This window comes from Salmo salar, chromosome 08, assembly GCF_965601325.2.
Source record: "Salmo salar chromosome 08, fSalSal1, whole genome shotgun sequence".
Classification (NCBI taxonomy): Eukaryota; Metazoa; Chordata; class Actinopteri; order Salmoniformes; family Salmonidae; genus Salmo; species Salmo salar.
Window position 1 is genome coordinate 3895001 of NC_138298.1, and position 7500 is coordinate 3902500.

General features: G+C 36.8%; 3 non-coding genes across 3 annotated transcripts; all 3 read right to left on the minus strand.

Annotated features, from left to right (window-relative positions):
* Positions 1-41: 41 nt before the first annotated feature.
* On the minus strand, positions 42-160 carry LOC123734614 (5S ribosomal RNA). Its single transcript, XR_006764798.2, has one exon. It is a non-coding gene; the product is annotated as a 5S ribosomal RNA (ribosomal RNA).
* A 139-nt stretch (positions 161-299) lies between these two features.
* On the minus strand, positions 300-418 carry LOC123734615 (5S ribosomal RNA). The gene has a single exon (XR_006764799.2). It is a non-coding gene; the product is annotated as a 5S ribosomal RNA (ribosomal RNA).
* A 6576-nt stretch (positions 419-6994) lies between these two features.
* On the minus strand, positions 6995-7113 carry LOC123734274 (5S ribosomal RNA). Its single transcript, XR_006764573.1, has one exon. It is a non-coding gene; the product is annotated as a 5S ribosomal RNA (ribosomal RNA).
* Between the last annotated feature and the right edge of the window lie 387 nt (positions 7114-7500).

Below are 7500 nucleotides of genomic sequence, written 5' to 3' on the forward strand. Positions count from 1 at the left end.
TGCTGATGAAATAGTGCAAGAGCACACCCTCGTGGACAAAATGCTTACAGCACCTGGTATTCCCAGGCGGTCTCCCATCCAAGTACTAACCAGGCCCGACCCTGCTTAGCTTCCGAGATCAGACGAGATCGGGCGTACCCAGGCTTATATGGCCGTAAGCGAGAAACAATCTCTTGCTACAACATATATAGTCAAAGTGAGTCTGATAAAACAGACATTTAGTCAATTCATCATTAAATGCTTACTACAAGGCAGTGTTGCTGATGAAATAGTGCAAGAGCACACCCTCGTGGACAAAATGCTTACAGCACCTGGTATTCCCAGGCGGTCTCCCATCCAAGTACTAACCAGGCCCGACCCTGCTTAGCTTCCGAGATCAGACGAGATCGTGCGTACCCAGGCTGGTATGGCCGTAAGCGAGAAAAAATCTCTTGCTACAACATATATAGTCAAAGTGAGTGTGATAAACAGACATTGCATTTCCACCAATTAGATAAGCAGCTTGAACTTTGTGTCACTGAAAAAGTAGAAGAAATTACAAACACTCTTCCCATCACTTTTTAGCACAGGTAGTTGGATAAAATACAAACTTTATTTCCTTTCATCAATTGAACAGGGCAAAGGAGCACAAAGCACACACAAGCTGCATTCAGCAACAATATTCTTGTTTGTCTTATAAATACAAGGCAGATGCTAATTGAAAACACAAGGAAATTTGATCCTATTAAAAAGGCAGGAAGCTGCATTTAGTCAATTCATCATTAAATGCTTACTACAAGGCAGTGTTGCTGATGAAATAGTGCAAGAGCACACCCTCGTGGACAAAATGCTTACAGCACCTGGTATTCCCAGGCGGTCTCCCATCCAAGTACTAACCAGGCCCGACCCTGCTTAGCTTCCGAGATCAGACGAGATCGGGAGTACCTTTTTTTTTTTATCTTTTATTATGAAAAAACACATAATATTTACAATATTCAAACAATAATAATAAAAAGGATGAACAATTCATCCTTTTACAAAATCAAAAAAGAAAAGAAAATAAAACCAATTAAAAAACACAATCATCCACTAAAACCAATTAATAATTAAAAGCAAGTTTTCCATTTTGATCAATTTCGATAAAAGTGCTCCCCCACACAAACAGTTTTTCAAAATTACATCCTCCATATTTATATATTAGTTCAATATCTTTCTCTAAAATACTTTTAAATAAAACCTCCACACTCACAATTTTCCCTTCATAATGTCCTAAATTCCTTCTTTGTCTTACAGCGTATCTAGCATGGCTAAGAACAAAATTCATCAAATTAATATTAAAAACTTTGCTTTTTCCATTTATACCAAATAGAAACAACCTCCTCCACTCAACCCCATTTACAATATCTTCTCCCCAATGTTGTTCTAAAAGCCCCTTTATAAACTCATGAAACCCTTGTAATCTACTACATTCAATAAAAAAGTGCATAAAATTTTCCACCTCCGTACCACAAATATCACATTCTCTTTTAATGTCTCTATTTATTTGATGTAAAACCACGTTCGTAAAAATCCTATTATGTTTCAATTTAAAATCATTATCTTCACATTCTATAGAATTATATTTAACATTGACATTCTTCCATATTGATTTTACATCTATATTTACAAATACCCTAGACCACACTTTTTCTGAAGCAGGAGCTTTTATCTCTCTTAAAATACATTTTTCATAAATCTTTTTAACTTTCAAACCTGATAAAACATGTTTCTCCCCATTACTTTCATAATATAAAACCGGTAAACCCTTAGCCCTCTCAACCACCTCTGTATTTATTAAAAGCACCCATTCTTCAGGAATACACCCTAAAATTCTCTTATACATATTTTCTATTGTAGTTTTACTTATTTCATCTTCTACTTCACAAACATTATCATAGATCGCTTGTACAGTAAGAAACCCTGGAATGACCTCGTATAAAATATCCCCAATCTGTCTCATCCCAGCCCTCATAAAATATTTACAAAACAACATCTTATTATTATATTGTATCTTGGGATTTAAGAAAATTGGCTGATTTAAAATATTGTCTAAAATGGTACACTCATAATAAATATTTGGTAAAAACTCCCCCCAAGCTTCAAACACTTCTCTATAAAACAATGGTATATTACTTAACATTTCTTTTTTCATGCACATCAATAAACCATTGTCCCCCATCCTCCCAACCTCCTGCAAATACTCCTTAAAAAATCTTTTCCATCCATAATCTAGTTCACCATATAAATATTTCCGTACCATTTTAACTCTAATTGCTTTTTTCCTTACATTTAAATCCACCAACTTCAAACCCCCCTCCTCATATCCTGCAATCAATGTTTTAAAAGAAATTTTCGCTCCTTTCCCATCCCATAAAAAATCAACTAAAATCGTATTCATTTCAGATAAAACCCATTCTGGTACATCTAAAACGTTCATGACATGAATAAAAATTGACATCAGCAAGGAATTTACAACAATTACTTTCCCTTTTAATTTCAAAGCCCTCCCCCTCCACATATTTACTACCTTCCTAACTTTATTTATAACCCCACTCCATGTCAGATCCCTAGCTTCTTGTTCCTTCACCCCTAAAAACACACCTAACACCTTAAAATAATCATTTACCACCTTAAAAGGAAAAGTCCCCTCATTATTCTTCCCAACATACATTATTACTGACTTTTCCATATTCACTTTAGCTCCTGAGGCTTTCTCATATACTTTAAAACACTCCATCACCTTTTTAACACTTCCCTCATCTCTGACTGTAATTGTGGTATCGTCTGCATATTGATGAATTAAACTAAAACCTCCTTGCGGAGTCTCTACACAATTTATAAAATGATCTTTTTTAAGGTATGCCGCTAAGGGTTCTACTGATAAAACAAACAATAAAGCTGATAAAGGGCACCCCTGTCTCACTGACCTCTCAAGAATAAAAGAATCTGTTAAAACCCCATTACATTTAACCCTACTTTTAGCCTTTCTATATAATAATTTTATCCATCTTATTATACCATTTCCAAACCCATACTTTTCCAGTACCCTAAACATAAAATCATGTTCCACCCTGTCAAAAGCTTTATTAAAATCTATACTTAAAACAATCCCCCCCATCTTGTCACTATTCATTTTATTTATCACATCTCTAAGTGTAGTTATGGTATCTGCTATATCTCTTCCAGGCACACTATAATTTTGTGTAGGTGCTATAATATCATTTAAAACCATCTTCATCCTATTTGCCAGTATCTTAGCTAAAATCTTATAATCTGAGTTTAATAAACTAATTGGCCTATAATTTTCTAGTTTCAGTTTGCTCCCCTTATTTTTATATAAAATCGATATCAGCCCTGTCAACATGGAATCTGAAACAGTATCATTGTCTTCCATATATTGATATACTTCTAATAAAATAGGTGCTAAAATACTTTCATACATTTTATAAAACTCTGCAATTAGTCCATCTACTCCAGGACTTTTATTTATTTGTAAACCCTTAATTGCATCTTTCACTTCATCCATTGTTATCTTCCTATCACACATTTGCTTATCTTCAACACCAATTTGCACATCCACACTACTTAAAATCTCTTTTACACACCCCTCCTCCACCTCCCCTTTCTTAAATAAATCCTTATAAAAATTCTGTACAGTTTCTAATATTTCAACATAATCAATTACCACTTCACCCTTTACATTTTCAATCTCACTAATATATGATTTCATCTGTTTAGTTTTCTCTAAACCAAGAAAAAACGACGTACATTTCTCCCTTTCTAAAACATATTTTGCCCTACTTCTTATAATTGCACCCTTACACTTATCTATTTCACATTTGCTCAATTTTTCTTTTAAATCTAAAAACTTTTCAATAGTATAATCAGGATCACTATCACATTTCTTCATTTCTTCATTCAATTTTGTTCTTAAATAATTTTCTGCTCTTGTCATCCTACTCCTCTTCTTCCTTGCATATCTAATACTAAAAACTTTTATTTTTTCTTTAACATTTTCCCACCACTTGCACTTATCATTCCCTTTTTGCCTATCCTCCATTTCATCTTCTATCAAAGATTTAAGTTGTTTCCCGTATTCCTCATCACCTAGATACCCTGCATTCATACACCATATTCCCCCCCCCTTTCCTTTCCTTATCTAACCCCACCGAAAATGTTAACCCAGCATGATCACTAAAAGTTGTAAAAATATATTTAATATCCTTCATAAAATTCCTTAACCCTTCGTTTACTAAAACCAAATCTATCCGTGTCTGTTTCAATTCCCCTAAAACCACCTGCCTTCTAGAAAATTCTCTCTTATTCGGATTCTCCTCCCTCCATATATCAATTAAATTGTTTTCAACCATCATTTTCCTTAAAACCCCCCTAGATACATCACTTCTAAAAATAGCTCCCCTTGTCATATCTAGTCTATCCATTTTTACATTAAAATCCCCAACTAAAATACAGTTTCCCTTGCACCATTTCGCTAATTCTAAAAATAAATTCCTTCTCTCTATTTCATTATTCGGCGCATAAATATTTATAATCCTAAAAACCCTAATCATATACTCAAAGTCTAAAATTAAAATCCGCCCATTATTATCATTATATATCTTCTTCACATTTTCTACTACATCCTTCCTTATTAAAATTGCAACCCCACATGAATTCCCCCTACCATTGTTTACATAAATAAAATCCCTCCATATTTTCTGTACTTCTAAAACACACATATTATCCCAGTGCGTCTCTTGAATACATAAAATATCAGAATTCTTTATGTGTACTATTCTATTAAATTTTCCTATTGTTCTCAACCCATTCGCATTTATCGACATTATTGTGACCATACTAATAAATAATAAAATTATAAAATATAATTTCATTATCCTCTACCTTTTATCCAGTTTCTTTCCTCTTCCACCCTTTCTCTCCCCCCCCTCCGCTGCTTTCCTCTTCCTGTATCCTCCTCTCATTCTTTCAAACTTTTCCCCATCATCCGAGTCCGATATCTCCTCCAAGTCCATTTCATCCAGCCAACTTTTCTTCTTTACACCCTCGTCCGTTGTGCTCCCCGTGTTCATCGCCGATTCTGGAATGTTCGTTGTGCTCCCCGTGTTCTCCGCCGTTTCTGGAATGTTCATCTCCGTCTCATGTGTAGTCGTCGTTGTGCTCCCCGTGTTCTCCGCCGTTTCTGGAATGTTCATCTCCGTCTCATATATTGTCGTCGTTGTGCTCCCCGTGTTCATACCCGTCTCTATTATTGTCATTAAACTTAAAACCCTCTCCATTTCTTCACCCCCCGAGTTACTTGTTTGTGCTGTGCTTTCCCCTAAAACCTGTGAGTCCCCCGAGCTTCCCCCCAGTCCACTCCCCCCCTCCTCCTGAAAACTCCATCTTCTTATTTCTGAATCCATGCTGCTCCCAATTTCGTTAATCTTCTGGTCTTCCTTCTTCTCCCTTCTTCCTTCCTCCGTCTCTCCACCTTCCACCACATCATCTCCTCCATCTTCTTCTCCTTCTTCCGACAATACAACTGCTTCCTCGAATAGTACTTGACTCCCCTCTTCAGTCATAACTTCTCCACAGTTGCATTCCGCCAATCTCTTTCTGCATCTACCACAAACATTCCTTTCCTTCTCTCCGACACACTCTCTCGCATAATGGCCTTGATTGCCGCACTTGAAACACTTGAATTCAGGGCAATCTTTAACTATGTGCCCAGGTTGTATGCACAATCGACAAACTCTGACCTGCTTGTCATGGATCACCCTGAAGTATTCAGCTCCTTCCAGCGTCTCAATTTTTGTGGAATATGGCAATGATGTGACTTTTTCCGTAAATTTAACTTTACAGAACCTTGTTCCGTCAACCACCTCCGTTCCAGGCCAAACTCTCCTCCTTATCTCCGATACGGCCGTTACTCCCCAGCTTCTCAACTTGTCCAGTATCACTTTATCTTCTATATATACCGGTAGATTCATAAAAGACACCACCAATTCATTAATATTCACATCTCTCGCCAGTATCTTGTTGTCCTTTATCCGTATACCGTCCATTAGCCGTTCTTTACCTTTTCCGTTTCTCATCGTAATTTCATATTTCTTATCTCCTTTCATTCGGCATCCCACCACCTCTCCACACGTCTCCTTAATTGCTCGTAGTAATTCCATCGTCGTCACCTTATCTTCTCCCACCAACTCAATTGCCACCGTGTATTCTTTTCCATATTTCATTCCTCCTTTTTCGTTTTCCTTCCGTTGCGCATTTTCGTTGTCTTTGTCCGTTCCGTTTGTCGTTGCCATGTTGTCCGTCATTGTGAATCAAAAATGAAAGCGAAAAAACCTCCCCCAGGCAGCAAAACTGCAGGGGGGGAAAACTAAACAAAACGAAAAACTATCCAAATGAAAAAACAATAAATTATATTGCAAAATCCAAAAAAGAAACGAAAATAGCTCTCGAGCAAACACTCTCAAGCAAACACTCACAGCTCAATTACTCGCACCTGTCGTCACTTCTCCAATCAAGGATTAGCGCCCCCAGGCTGGTATGGCCGTAAGCTAGAAACAATCTCTTGCTACAACATATATAGTCAAAGTGAGTGTGATAAACAGACATTGCATTTTCACCAATTAGATAAGCAGCTTGAACTTTGTGTCACTGAAAAAGTAGAAGAAATTACAAACACTGTTCCCATCACTTTTTAGCACAGGTAGTTGGATAAAATACAAACTTTTTTTCCTTTCATCATTTGAACAGGGCAAAGGAGCACAAAGCACACACAAGCTGCATTCAGCAACAATATTCTTGTTTGTCTTATAAATACAAGGCAGATGCTAATTGAAAACACAAGGAAATTTGATCCTATTAAAAAGGCAGGAAGCTGCATTTAGTCAATTCATCATTAAATGCTTACTACAAGGCAGTGTTGCTGATGAAATAGTGCAAGAGCACACCCTCGTGGACAAAATGCTTACAGCACCTGGTATTCCCAGGCGGTCTCCCATCCAAGTACTAACCAGGCCCGACCCTGCTTAGCTTCCGAGATCAGACGAGATCGTGCGTACCCAGGCTGGTATGGCCGTAAGCGAGAAAAAATCTCTTGCTACAACATATATAGTCAAAGTGAGTGTGATAAACAGACATTGCATTTCCACCAATTAGATAAGCAGCTTGAACTTTGTGTCACTGAAAAAGTAGAAGAAATTACAAACACTCTTCCCATCACTTTTTAGCACAGGTAGTTGGATAAAATACAAACTTTATTTCCTTTCATCAATTGAACAGGGCAAAGGAGCACAAAGCACACACAAGCTGCATTCAGCAACAATATTCTTGTTTGTCTTATAAATACAAGGCAGATGCTAATTGAAAACACAAGGAAATTTGATCCTATTAAAAAGGCAGGAAGCTGCATTTAGTCAATTCATCATTAAATGCTTACTTCAAGGCAGTGTTGCTGATGAAATAGTGCAG